Below are 15,518 nucleotides of genomic sequence, written 5' to 3'. Positions count from 1 at the left end.
GAAATAAATTTTCTGGAGCAGCACCCCCACTAATTTTAGTTGCAAGCTGCCACTGATAATTGTAAATGTATTATTAAATTAATAATATTTATCAGTATAAATAAATAATTAAATATTTTTACTTTTTAATAAATTTTTTTAACAATTATAAAAATACTCTACGTTTATCACTATTATTAAAAGTATTTATAAAAAAAAGTTCTCCGAATATAAAGAACCAAATTAATTAATTAATCTTTTAGTAATGAAAAATGTTCTTTTAATTTATTATTACTCAAAAAACGAATAAAAAGTTATTAATAAACATAATTAAATATTAAAACACAAATTCTATTCTGTTCGATTCAAAACAATAAACATAAAATGACGTGATAAAGAATACTATTTTATTTCTTTTTATTAGAAAATGTAGAAAATTAGTTTCTTGAACCGTTAAGTTACAGTTTTAACTATTAATTCTATTATAACGATTAACAATGTTCCTTTTAATTAAGTATTTTGGATAAACGGTCTTGTTTTCTTAGACACAAGCTCTTTTAAGTCGCTCTTTTTCACTCTTTTAAATAATAAAATTGAATTATAACATCGCTATAGAATAGCTATCGATTAGATAGTATGTTTTTTCTTAATGATACTGAATAAATAAATTTTTGTTACTAACGGTACATATATAATACTAACATCGTGTATTTTATCTTTTGTTGCAGGTACGACAACGATTACTTACATACGTTAAGAGTGAACAGCGTTAATGTGGCTTAACTATTTAGTTTTATAATAACGATTAAAGGGAGGACTACTTACTTCGTAACTGGTGCTCCTTTTCCAGTAGAATTAAGTTTCTTTTTCAGGTAATTATATATTCTTGTTTTGTTTTACAAATATGTGCATGTTAGAGTAAATTTGCATGCTAGAATTAAGGAAAAATCGCGTTTCTCCAGTAGGCCCCTCAGTAGGTTGTAATTGTTTTTTAATCATGTTATGTGTGTTGTGTTTTTTTACAGGTTCATTATATATTTTAAGTTAGAATTAATTATTTTAAGTCGCGCTCGCGTTCCATACCCCACCCACAGTAGGCCCAATTATAAAGTAAGACATTATTTTAAAATTGTTTTTTTATTTATTTAAGAATAGATTAAGTACATGTTGTTAAGCCATGTTAACCTGAATGGAATTTTCTGAAGTATTGTTTTATTTATTATGTATGTATATTTCAAGTACACCAAACTGTATTTTTATCAATCGCCTTGATATTTTTACTAATTTTGTTTCAGAATATTTGTTTCAGGTATAGATTATGTAATATTTTAATTAATCGATGTTGAAAAAAATGGTGTGATGAAGAATAAAAAATGAAAAATGGATTCCAAAAGAATTAAAATATTAATAACTTGTTAATCTATTTTATTATTTTTGTACTAATTTTTCTCCAGATTGTTTCAAGTTTGTTTCAGCTACAGAAAATTGCGATATTTCAACTACTTAATGCTGGAACAACATACTAAAGTAACGCTTTGAAAATTGTGTATGTGATGAATGTATAACAAAAAATAATATGAAAAAGCTAATTTCAAAAGTCAAAATGATGATCAGATTAAGATTAACACAATCAACATCTAGATGACATGAGTGAGTATAATTTTAAATTTAATTAGATTATAGAAAAACAATGTAAAACCTCATGATCAGATTTCTTTTACAAAATAACTGAAGGGGTTTCTTTTTGTAAGACAATTTTAATTTTTGACATCATAAATGGTAAAACATTTCACAGACTGCTGCATCTGAGTTTAAACAGTTTTATTAAAAATAAACAAGTATAATTAGTCTTATTTATTATAAATAACACAAACTTGTGGAGATTTTTACTATATGGAACATTTTATGTGTCTGAAGATGAATCAATGGCGCTAGTTTTAAATTGAATTTTTTCAATAATTATTTGTAAAGATTTGCACAATACTATATTTTAGATGTTGTTGTTGTTACCCTACTTTTAGTAGTAAAAGAGTTGCTGTATTCACCATAGAACATTATATTATTTATGTAAGCATCTTAAATCTGCATTTGCCATAGTCTAGTACAAGTTTTATTTTATGTCATACTAAAGATGGGCTCTCTCTTTTTTTGTTTAGCTTTCGGAATCACCGTAAGGTATTACTTCAGGGGATGAATGAGGATGATATGTGCCAATGTAAATGAAGTGTAGTCTTGTAGAGCATCAGGTTGACCATTCCTGAGATGTGTGGTTAATTGAGACCCAACCGCTAAAGAACACCGATATCCACAATCTAGTTTTCAAATCTGTATAAAAGTAACTCCCTTTACTACGATTTGAACCTTAGAACTCTTAACTTCAAAATCAGCTGATTTGCGATGATGAGTTAACCACTAGACCATCTCAGTGGGCTATTAAAGATGGGTTGCTTTCCACCAACAGCACTGCTAACCTGGTAAGTTAACTGTTATTTAGTAAATTCACTGGATCCCCTCTTATAAGTAACCGGTCTTGGTTTGCATCCTGTTACATGAGTTTTGTTTGCATGATATTAAAAATTGCTAATCTGAACAGAAGGCTGAGCAAATACTTTGGATAGTGTAGCAAACTTATACCAGACAGTATAAGTGGTTGTTAATGAGGTGTAGCAAAATTTGATTGGCATATTTTAAAATGAACTTACGAAAAAAAAAAAAAAAAACCACGGGCTTTGCATCTCTACTGTATATCTTGTGCAGAAAATTTAATACAAAGGGGTTCATTCATCTGTGCTGATTGGTATTCAAATGGTATAGTGTGAAAAACAAAATAATTTCAATTTTTTGTTTGCAAAATATCTGTAGTTAAAAAAAAGATGCTATTCAGTTCATTAATCTACCATTGACAATAAGACCTGTGCTTCATGGACACAATACTCCTATTTTAAGACTTCAATCTGTGTTACTAGACAATAAAATTTCATCCAGCTAGCATATAGAAAAAGTTGATATAATTTCTTTACCGTCCTTTGAAGATTAGAATCTATAGCCACCCAGAGATGAAGGATTTTGTTCACAATTTGGATCTTACTAAATAAACTAACATATATACAGTTAAATAAACAATTTGTTTGGAGTTTTAATGGGAGTACTTTCACACTGAGGCACTACACAGTACTTGTAAAACTTTGAATTCATTTTAGACTTGGTAATTTTTGAAACATCTTAAAGACTCCACTAAACATCTGATTGTTTTATAAGGTGTGGTGTCATAGGAGAGGTAATGACAGTTTGGAGAGTTTTTGTGGAAAATTTTAATTACTTTATAAAAATGTAAAATACGTCGTGTAAGTGATCATTTATGTATTATAACATTTATATTTTAATAAAATAGACCGTGAGGCATAATATAAACCGGTTTCTCAAAAACAGTCAACTAGCCTATTAACATAGTCTTATTTGTTAATAACAGACTTATGAAGATTTTTACTATGTGGAACATTTTATGTGTCACAAGGTAAATCAAGTATACTAGTTTTAAATTTAATTTTTTTTAATAGTTGTAAAGATTTTGCACAAGGGATTTTATGCAGAGAAAACAGCATCACAACAATTTTTCTGTATGGCCATTTTAGGCGCAACAGATTGTGAGAAGAAGAAAATTTTAGTTTCCTTTTTCAAATCTGTTTTTAATATCTCTTTTCACTAAGTTACTCAGTTTATTTTAATAAGTGCACTGATTCAATATTCCTACAAATAAGTTTGGGGAAGAATACTAGTTGTACGAGTAGAAAGTTCTTCTCTTTTTTAGGAGATCTCTAGTTAAAAAAATAACCACCTGTTTACTAAGTTTGAAATTTCTCATAGGGTTTACTTGATTCTTTTAACAGACATAAATTGTGCTAAGAGAGACAAAACATTAAAAATCATAAACTCCAGCTATAGAATATTATTACAGCATACAGGAAAAAGTAACAAGATAAAGAATAAAAAATTATAAATTATGAGGAAATGTTGTGGTGCAAGTAGAATAGTGGTTAGAATTTGTAATGAAAAACTAAAGATACTGTGACATCTTAAAAAAAATGCAATGTGGGAGGTTAGCTAAATAATTCAAGAAAAACAGAAAAGCAACAGAAAGTAACAGAAAAAAAAAAATAAAAAGATGAAGTAAGTACTGTGTTCCAAAATTGTTACTTTAAAGAGAATTAAAATTAAATACTCAGTTTTGTATGGTTTTTTCCATTTAGTTTATTGGAAAAATAATATTGTTAAATTAAATTTTATTATACTATATCTCAAGATGATCTAAATCCAGTTATAATTTTAGCCATTTAATATTTGTTTTTTGTTAGACTCAGGCTGAGTTTCCTAGAGAATACCCACCATTATTAACTGAATCCTAACAAAAACAGTAAATTATTACATTAAAAAAATTTTAATCTATTTAAAAAACCCCCTATCTATTTAAGCCTAACCGTTCACTAGATTTGTAGCTTGATATCATCCAGTGGATGAATTCTGTCTTTATAGATGCTGAAAAATACAGTTAAAAATAGGTTAGAATAAGTGTGCGATATCTGTAATAGTAAATGTTAAAATATTTAATATCAATATTTTAATATTTATTAAAACCAATCGTGCTGATCTTCAAACTTATTTAAATAAATTGGTTTTATTTGAAACAATTTCGCAATTAAAATAACAAAACACCAGCTTTTACTATTTGCAATAATTTTTTAACTTTTTACATTTTCATTTTACTTTAAACTTCATTTTTCATTTTAAACTTTTTTTATTTTCATTTAGATTAAAACAGAATTTGTATAAAGTGATAATTCTAGAAGAACTTTGTGTATTACTCATTCTCTAAGCAATTATTTACTCTATTTATTTTTAACCTCCAGGACCACTATTAGTTATTGTTTCAGATGATGAGATGAATGACAAGTAGCGTGTGAAAATGACATGTCTTACCGGGATTCGAACCAGAGACCTCCAAATGAAAGGCCAAGACACTAGCATTCGCGCCATGGAGGCCGGCAAAGTGATTATTTACTTAAATGAAACTAACTTTACTAATAATAGCACGAGTATGATGGTTAGTACAATCTTTATAACATTTTATGATTATTAAATTATATTTCTCTACAGACAAAAAACAATTAAATTAACTAGGTACAAGATAATCAAGTGATTTAAACCGATATAAATTCTTTCTCCAGGATATTAAATTCGGTCACTTTTTCAAAAAATCATAAGATGCAGTGTAGATATTTGTTGAAAAACTTATTCAAGTTTTTTTTTTTCGTAGGGGGAGAAAAAGCTCTTCCAGCTGCCATCAGGCGCGATCTGATGGTAGTGTGGGCTCACACCTTTTAAAAAACCTTAATTTCTTCCCGTAGGAACTGGACTTGGCCGCATGGCATGAACACGGTTCCTGTGTTAGGTGCGGGATACTTGTACTGCCCGCTTCTGAGCAGCAGGATCTGACATTCACCAGGAGTCATCGGCAGGTGATGACCTGGGTGGGCTGGAGACTGGCCGTCACCCACTACCTACCCTCAAGCTTACCCTTGATGATGTCTGTAACCATGCACTCTACCACAGCCCAACTTCTCTCCTGCACCTGAGCATGCAGCCTGTAACATTATCAGGATCTAGATGTTCCACTGCCTGATAAAATTCTGCCTGTGACTGCTCCCAGTGGTAGCAGTTAAAGACAGTATGTTCAACAGAGTCAACCTATCCACAGTAGACACAAAGGTCTGATTCAACAGCTTGTAAAGCTGCTGATGAACAATAATTTTTCAATATATAAAACTGTTAAAAACAGTACGACACAGTAACAAGATACATTTTGCACGAAAACCCTCGGAGAATGATGAATTTTGATCACAAAATGATTAGATAATTTATATTCGTAGTAAACAATCTTTTAATTAATTTTTTTCATCATTTTACAATAGATAATCACATTAACTCTCAGATCAACATATCATGAGATAACTGAATTTTAATGAGCGGAATTTACTCATTAAATTTTAATGAGTAACAATGTTTGAATACTTGCCAATCCGGTGAGTTGAGTGCAGATTCATTTTCCTTTTCATTCAGCTATCTGTTGGAAACAACCTTCTCTTGTTTGTAAGGTTCCTTTGTTCCTAAATACTCTTAAAATATCCCTATAACTTCCTTTTCTTTACCAGTTTACTGTGCCATCACTTCTGTGATCTTCATTCAGGCTTGTATTTCCTCTTACACAGATTCTTTCAGATATGCTCCTTCTCAATCTTCATAAACCGCCTGTCAGCCTTGTTCATTTTTCATTCAGATTTTCCATTCTAGTGCTAGTCTTCAGATCCTTGTGGTTGATTGAATGCTTAATCTACCATTATTTATCTTATTTTATTTATTACATTTTCAATAACTGGATTTTTCCTTCTTTTTTACCTGCAATCACCCGTATACTTTTACTGTAAGTCAGTATGAGCAGATAATATGACAAACACTACCTCCTTTCAGACATAACCACTCTGTAGTAAACTCTACCAGGTTGTTGGATTCCCCTGACAATGACAAAAATTAATTTTGTATTTTGCTCTTTCCCAAAATACATGAAGTAATAATAATGAAATGCATGATTAATAATAATAATAATAATAATAATAAATAATGAACTTTGAATTCTACATAGATTGTTTATTACTGTAATTTATTATTAAAAAATTCATAATATACTAAGAAATTTTTCTTTTTTTTTTTGCAGAATTTTAATTAACTGGATTATAATATTTTATACAATCAATTCAGTATATCTCAATGAAGTTTATTTATACTAATCAAAGAATTCTTATGTAATTTCATAAAATATGCTACTGATTGTGAAGTGCAATATATGTACTGCAGAACAATGATCCCATGAGAAAAAAAAGAATGGTGTAGACAAAGAAAAACTTAAGAAGAAACACCCAAACATTAATATTTTTTGTTATTGACATCACACTTTGTATAAATATTATAAATAAAAGTAAGAAATATAATGTATTATAATAAAGAATCTTTCAGTATGTAGAGACAAACATCTTTAGTTAAAAGTATATCTAAATAGATGTGTTCTTAGTTGAGGTCAGGTGGAATATATTGGCCAGTTCTTCAACATGATCATGATTGTTCGCATGTGACCAATGGATATTTTGCTGTGAAATGTTACAGGACAACGGCTTTAGGCCTCGTATAAGCCTGTCTAGGTTTTCCATTTGTAGGCAGGCTGCATAGGCACCTGCTAAGGAGGATGGTCCAGTTGAATTCGGGAGTCGGCGCCTGGGGAAGAAGATGGTGGATCTTATGGGGTATGGATCTGACACTGAGGTGTTGAAGGCAGTCAGGGTGGTTGATAAAGAAGTCAGGAAACTGACCCTGCTTGTAAAAGAGAACACCAAAACTAAGAAGGAGATTAAAGACATTGTCCTGAAGCTCCAGCAGAGTGTTGGTCATCGAGAGAGTCAACGAGGAGAAAGTAGTTGTCCTATGCAAGAGATTCTGGCAGGAGGAGTGGTTTATTTGCGTGAGTGAACCCAATGCCACCAGTGCTCTGGGGAGTGATGCGGTCCATGTGTTGGATCTTAATGGAAATAGTAGCGGGTACACTAAGGTGGTGTTTGGTACCTGCAAGGTACTTAGACAGTTAAGAGTCTGAAGGTAAGCTGAGAGCAAGTCTGGTTCTAGCGGAGAATACCAGGCCTGAGTTATTGCTTGGTGATGGGATGGAAATGAATGAAGGGCGTAGTTTCATCGTGGTAGTAGATTCCACCAAGAGGGAATACTCCGCAAAGCTTGAGTGTTATTGAGCATTGCTTAAGATTAACACGGTGACAAAGCTTGACTTGGCAATAGTAATGCGATGGGTAAGGGACTTCGGAAGGTTGTCGAGTATGTTGCAAGGAGAGCCAATCGGAGGTACTCTTTCCGGCTGATGGCGGATAGTGTTGCTAAGCAAACAGCCATGGGTGGAGACAAGGGTAGTGTTCAATGAGTGGATATGGTGCTGACCCAAAGTAGGACTCTAGTGGTTAGAGCAGAGGGTCGTTCTTATTTCTCAAAGCCCCGCAACGGCCAGTGGCCGTTGCGGGGCTTTGCTGGACAAACACAGAGTTAAAATCTGCTGGATCTGCTGTAGAGTCTCCCGTAGATCATCGGAGGAGCGCTGCTTTCGTTGTGGTCGACCACCGTAAGCAGTGTTATAACTGTACATGGGAGGGGCACCTGAGCAGGCTTTGCAGTGAAGTTCAAGTAGCTTCACTGCAATCCCAAGTATCTCAAGTAGCTCTAGAAGGTACAGTGCCTCTGTTTAACTGGGATGAAGTGGGAAGAGGGCTTCTCCTCTATGCCAGTATTGTGGGGTCGTTCACTCCTCAGAACATGTTATGCTAGGGTGTCGCACCCAGTAGTGGATGAGTTTGGGGAGTTAAGGGTCGGGAATGTAGTCCCTAAGATGCTTGCCTTGGAGGTAGCATGGCGGGATAAAACTACCATTGTTGAGGCTATTGTGTGTGGAAGAGAGGCACAGGACAGCGAGTAGCAGTACTTTGCATGAGTCGTAGTTGATGTAGTGCTCTTTTTTGGTTGGGGCTTGTGTTTTATTGTTGTGTATTTCATTATTATTTATAGTATTGTATATATGTAGTCGGGCAAGATTAGTTTCTGTATGTATTAAGTGTATTGATTTTTATGTATATGCATGATGTTGCATCTTTGGTATTTATGTATGTATTTTGTGTATTTTATTAATCATGTTTTCATTCATGTATTATGTAGGTGAGTACTCAGGTCAGGGCTTGTGTTGTATTGTGAATTTTATTGTTTTATTTTTGCATATTATGTGTGTGTCATAGTAGTTTTTAGTATATAATGTACAATTCTCTAAAAAGGTATTTTCGGTCTTTATATGTAAGAAATTACTTTCAGTAGTATGTTAAGTAGTCTACACACACACACACACACACACACACACACACACACACACACACACACACCACACATATATATATATATTGTGGCGCGTAAGATTATTTCAGTGTATGAAATTGCACTGAGCAACTAATTGCAATTGTGTGACCGATAATGTCAGTATGGCCGTTTTGCATAGGTGGCGACCTCTGACTGGGTGGGGACTGACTAATGCTTCAAAAGTGGGTCCAGTCCTCGGTCAGTACAATTGCAAAAAGAAAAAAAGAAAATAGATCTGTGTTACTTTCAAAATCATAAAATCATTAGTTCGGAGCATCTATGTAAACAGTTAAAACTGTGAATAATAAATACTCTTGTTTATATAACTATCATAATTATTCAATAAATCTTCTTGAAAAGTGCATTTTTGAATAAAAAATTCGGTGATAAGATTAATGTTTTAAAGGGTTAAAAAACACCTAAAATTTATTACCACCTTATTAAGTAAGTAATACAGTAATTAATCGTGAAAATTATTACAAGTGAGTTTAACAGTTCGAAAGTGGCTAAAATCTTAATAAAAATATTTAAAGTTAAAATTGGCTGAAAGTTTAAAAATAAATTGATTTGATAATTAACATGGGGGGAATGGATGATCGATCAAAGTTTCAGTTATAATTGCGAAATCATAGATCAATGAAATTATTCAAGAAGACAGACAAATTATAGAAAAATGTTTTGATGGAATTAGTAATATAAAATTAGTAAAGATAAACCGCATAAGAATGTCCCTCTGCTCTAACCACTAGAGTCCTATTTTGGGTTGGCACCATATCCGTTTGTTGAACACTACCCTTGTCTCCACCCGTAGCTGTTTGCTTAGCAGCTCTATCTGCCACCAGCCAGAAAGAGTATCTCTGATCAGCTCTCCTTGTGACATACTTGGCAACCTTCTGAGAAGGCATTTACCCACCGCATTACCGACTGCATTGATTGCCAAGTAAAGCTTTGTCACCGCGTTAATCTTAAGCAATGCTCAATAACACTCGAGCTTTGCAGTCTTCTCCCTTTGTGGAATCTATAACAATGACAAAACTACACTGCTCATTCATCTCTATCCCATCACCAAGCAATACCTCAGACCTGGTATTCCCTCCTACAACCAGACTTGCTCTCAGCTTACCTTCAGACTATCTAACTGAAGGTAAGCTGATGTCTAATTACCCTGCAGGCATCAAACACCACCTTGGAGTTGATGTTTAGACAAAAATGGATCAAAGAATAATTTTCATTTGATCGTACAATAAAATGCAAAAATTCATTCAAATGTACGTTGAACTACCACTGTAAAACATGAGTGAGATTTGATTACAGCTTACCAATAGAATTAAATAAACCAGATTTCACATATGGAGGAAAATTAAGCATTATCCAATTGACAGAGGTTTATTACACGTATTTATTTTATAATAAAGTGAAGGAAAAATAGTCAAGATAGTATGAGCTAGATTAAAAACTTAAAGAACTACACCTTCAGAATTTTTAACTAAGTATAAACTGGTGATAGCAAGAGATCCTGGTGCTTTGCTGCTGTTGGTAGGCTTGACGAAGATAATCTGCTGAAGATGACGTTGGCCGGCGAAATATCATGGTGAGAAGTGGCTGCCTTGGTAGAGGGTATCTTCAAAACCAAGATGGCACAGGAATTATTGCAAGAGGGCTAGCCTTCATATGCCGGATGATGAGGGGACAGCCTGTACAAGGAGGTGGTTGGGGGCTCCCTTGGGGTCGTCACTACTGTCAAGGTGTGCAGGACTCTCCAACCCATCGGCTTGGGGCCGACAATGACCTGATCTATAGTGTTGCTGATATTGGATGTAGAAAGCGACCTCCTCCTCTTATTGTGGTGTTGTAGATCGAACCCCGGACCTCTACTAGACCGGTTGCTCCACACGTGAATAGATGTAGACAGGAAGAAGTTCCACTGTGAACGGAGGCTACATTATCGTGGATAATGTGTTCTGCCAAAGCATGCATGGTGGGCAGGATAGGGATAGCCTACGCATGGAGGTGGTTAGGGGCCATGGGTCGCTGCCACTGGTGATATGTGTAAGACTCCCAACACCGCCCTGTGTGTATAAACTGGCAGTCAAGAGGATTTCTTTTTGAAATTTATAAAAGAAGTTTTACATATATCTGTGAAATCCATCTCCTAGACTATTATAATTATTAGGAGAGATTTCCAAATTAAATTATGAAATGTAAATTACATCCAGGAATAGACACTGATTCTTACCACAATATAGTTGAGTCTAAATGTAAGGTGAGGTACAGTAAACAAAGAAAAAATGGGATAATAAAGACCAAAAAAAAGAATGATATGAAATAAAAATTGGGACAAACATAAGGACAACTATTACAAAAAACAAGATTTTACAAAAAATGAAGAAATAAAATTAACAGAGGAAATAATTTTAATCAAGAAAGCGACTTCAAATAGAAATATGTCAAAAGAAAATTAAATATCATACATTGACGTTTGAAATTTTTTCCACTTAACTTTAGCAACGTAACTGATAAGCACAATGAACACTTTTCTTAGGATGTGTCAGAGATGGAAACGTACTTCCAGGGAAAATGGTCTAAAGATGCTTGCCGATTACTGTTGGGGAATGAAAAGAGTTGTTCCTGAGGATGATTCAGAAGAAAACTAAAGAAAAACAGATATTAGGTAAGATACTTTAGGCTTTATAATTCATTAATCAGGTTTTCTTTAAATTTCCGTTACTAAATACCCTGACCTTCAATTTAATTTTGGTTAAAAAGTTAAAATTTTTGTTTAAATTGAACATTATTGCGTTTTTTAAATTTTATTTGAATTTTTTGATTGTTTATTTTATATAACCACTTAGAAGAGGGGGTGTATCTATTAAAATGATTTATAGAAGTAAATTTGATGTAAAATCAAATAGGAGAGAAATTATTTGAATTGCACAAAAAACAACGGTATTAAAACCATTTTTCTGTAGTGTAATTCATGGTAATATTTTTTAACAATACATAATGGTGAAGAGAGCAATTTGTTTTATTTTTTATGAGGAAGAGTAAATATAATTCTCTGTTTATTTAAACCAAATGTACAACTTTTTTTTGTAATGATAAAATAATCATTACAAAATAAAATAATAAATAAATAAATAATCTTCCTGACTTCGTCAGGAAGAATGAATTAAGGTGATCGATATCTATTATTAAATTTCACAATATTAAGATATAATTTATTCTGATAAAAGATGATTAACTTTTGTTGCTCTTATGCTAACGGGTTTAATATACTTTTCTTTTTTTTTATTTACAGCTGTGTTTGCCATGATTTCAGGATTTGTTGTTCATTAACTTTACAGAGGAATTTGAAACGATGAGAATGAAATTTTCACCAGATTACAGTTAAATTATTTAATATTTTATATGTTCTCGTACGAGACAAGTGCACCGTTCTATGATCATAAGTAAGTACAATATTACTTACATTTAGTAGAAAAAAAAAAATGTTTTATTTTTCAGTAAAATTTTTTAACAGTATTGCAAAAAAGAAAGCTTTCTTTGAAACCCTTCTCGATCTTGGTGATCTGTTAAAAATACATAAGTAGTCTCTTCATGTTTTATGTAAAATAGAGTTGTACACTAAAAACATCATTTTTTTTTTTGCCTTCAGTCATTTGACTGGTTTGATGCAGCTCTCCAAGATTCCCCATCTAGTGCTAGTCGTTTCATTTCAGTATACCCTCTACATCCTACATCCCTAACAATTTGTTTTACATATTCCAAACGTGGCCTGCCTACACAATTTTTTCCTTCTACCTGTCCCTCCAATATTAAAGCGACTATTCCAGGATGCCTTAGTATGTGGCCTATAAGTCTGTCTCTTATTTTGTCAACTATAAGGCCAAATTTGGTGTTTTAAATCGATGCGAGAGTAGTCTACGTACATTTGACTAGGGACTAATAGCCGTATGTACTCATTATCTATTTTATACCTAAATATAAGTTTTAAATATTTAGCTTTAACAGTAAAATTACTGCTAACTAAGATTACAATTAGCAACAGCTCCAAAGACTAGACTGCGGGTCTATATGCTATCATTAGGTAGCCTAAAGAAGTAGCAGAAGAAATATTAGTAAAAAATAAAAATTGATTCATAAAATTTTAATCTCCCTCATCTAGAGTTGAAAACGATTTGTTTGTTTACGTCACTCGTATGAAAGGCACAATTCTGTTCATACATTTTGTAAATTAAGCTTAGTAAACGATATTAAAGTACAAACATTTTTTGATTTATTTATAACTGGAAAATAACCGATGTTTTTTTGTTGCAAAACCCAGAAATACATATATATGACAAATATCAGTACACGGGATCAAAATACTGTTAAGATTTTATCTGGAACCGATCAGAATAGATTACGTAATTGTAAAATTCTATGTTTGAGTTGATTGTTCAAAGAACTTTTAGAACTTTTATTCTGTTAATCCACATATCATGATTACATTCATTGTAATTTTCCTTATTATATAAGCCTTTTTTTAATATTTTATCAAAAATGTATTCATAATCGATCGTTAGAACTGAAGTAATATACTCGTGCTTGTAATGAACTACCGGGACACATAATGTGTTTTTTCACTCCATTCTTTCTATATTCTCCTGAAGACGGGTGTAACAGGTGAAAACCTTTCGATATATTTTATTGATAAGAGATTGTAGATTGTTGTTATTATTATATAATTTTTAATTCTTTTTGCAGGGAAAAAGGATGGATATCATCAGATGTGGAAGAAATTTATAAATCATAAAAATTTATTATAATTAAAATTGTAATATTATCGTAATGTATAATTTGTTTTTACTATGTTATAAGCCTGTAATGTGAAATTTATCATAGACATAAATATTGTTAGGCTGTTCTTATCAAGGTTTTGCCACGGTTTCCCTTGATACAATAGGGCAAATGCCGGAACAGTTCGTTTGGTTTTCCGTGGAATTTAATCTTTGATATCCTTATTCTCACCTAAAAATAATAAAAATAAATATTTATTTATAATTTTATTTTTTGTAGTTTTTTTTTCATTACCTGCTTAATGCCGAATTAATGTGACCCCATTAACCACTAAAAGTTGAAATTTAGCTCAAATACTTTTTACTTCCTTTACTTCCTACAAGGAAGTAAAAGGAATTTTCTATCGGCTAGATGGCGTTCCGCCGTATTACAGCAACCGTGTCCGTGCTGCATTATACATCGGTTTCAAAACAAGTGGAATGGAAGAGGAAGGCTGATCGCACGGCCACCAAGGAACCTAAACCCCATTAAATTTGTTTTTGGGAGGGCATGCAAAAATCATTATATGGAGAAAATCCGCGACATCAACCATCTACAGGAGAGGGTTGTTGCAGTGCGACAGTAGCATACATTACAATCGACATTTTGACGAGTACGTGGGTAAAGCCGGATTACCGTCTGGACATTTGCAGGGCAACGAATGGTGCACATACGAAGTACACCAACAAAAACTTCAAAATCTACCCGTTAAGGATAGACACTAATGTACAGTATATGTACTAAGGTACATTAAGTTAATATACCTTAAATATAATGCCGTTTAAATCATACTTGAAATCAAACAGTTCTGATATAAACCCTCTGTATGTATATTTATTTGCGAGTAAAATCATATTTCTATGTTTTGCATAATTTTTCCATATGCAACAGACATCCACATGTGGATCTAACTTACGAGGGATATCTCTAAAGTAAATTTAAAGTAAAGTTTTAAGCGATTCAATGGAACATTTTGACGATAGGTTATATATAGTAAATACAATTCGATGCTGTGTTAATAAATTGTACTAAATCGCCTGCGGTTATGTTTTTTTAGTATTAATACAATTTTTAACTGATTTTAATTTTTTTGTTTTTCATTTAATTAAATATTTTGTGACACTCATTGTCATGAATTTATCACGGTTATGCATTTATCATGATTTCCCTTGATCTATCCAGGAAAATCTTGAGCGGTTCTTTTACTTTCCCGTCTAAATAACGCTATAGTAGAGCTGTAGCTCTAGAAGGAAAAGTATTGTAATTTGTCCATTTGGACATATGCAGTTTTCGCAGGATCTTGACGTTTTCGCATCTACGGAACCCAAAAACCGGATGGAAATTTTCCTAATGTTCGTATGTACGACATTTTAGAGGTAATTATTATTTATTTAAATTTTTTTGGGGTAGATTTGAGACGAATCACTGGAGAACATTTGTCGGTAGTGATATATTATGAATTTTTGTAATATATGTTTTATATTTGTAAAAAATCTTCCAAGCGGATACTGAGCGTCAGGCATCGCAGAAACGTTGACAACAGCGTTTTGCACATTGTTGTCAACGGCATTGAGTTCTGTCGAACGTTCGTTTTCAGTTCATCGATATTGCGGGGGATTGATTCGGAAACCCTACTCTTCAAATACCTGCTAAGGAAAAAATCGCAGTCTCTGCTGACGGTTCGTTCTTCTGTAAAAACAGCACAAACGACTACA

General features: G+C 32.6%; 1 protein-coding gene and 1 long non-coding RNA gene across 7 annotated transcripts in view; one reads left to right on the top strand and one right to left on the bottom strand.

The window, feature by feature from the left end:
- Positions 1-15,518, bottom strand: part of LOC142318870 (Golgi-specific brefeldin A-resistance guanine nucleotide exchange factor 1-like) — a 65,332-nt gene that overhangs the window by 20,605 nt on the left and 29,209 nt on the right. The window lies entirely within an intron of this gene.
- On the top strand, positions 743-14,033 carry LOC142318871 (uncharacterized). Its single transcript, XR_012755062.1, has 3 exons — positions 743-851; positions 12,284-12,434; positions 13,732-14,033. It is a non-coding gene; the product is annotated as an uncharacterized LOC142318871 (long non-coding RNA).

The sequence above is a fragment of the Lycorma delicatula genome, chromosome 2 (assembly GCF_047948215.1).
Source record: "Lycorma delicatula isolate Av1 chromosome 2, ASM4794821v1, whole genome shotgun sequence".
In the NCBI taxonomy this organism is placed as follows: domain Eukaryota; kingdom Metazoa; phylum Arthropoda; class Insecta; order Hemiptera; family Fulgoridae; genus Lycorma; species Lycorma delicatula.
Note: the sequence above shows the minus strand (reverse complement) of the source record. Positions and strands in the feature narration are given on the sequence as shown.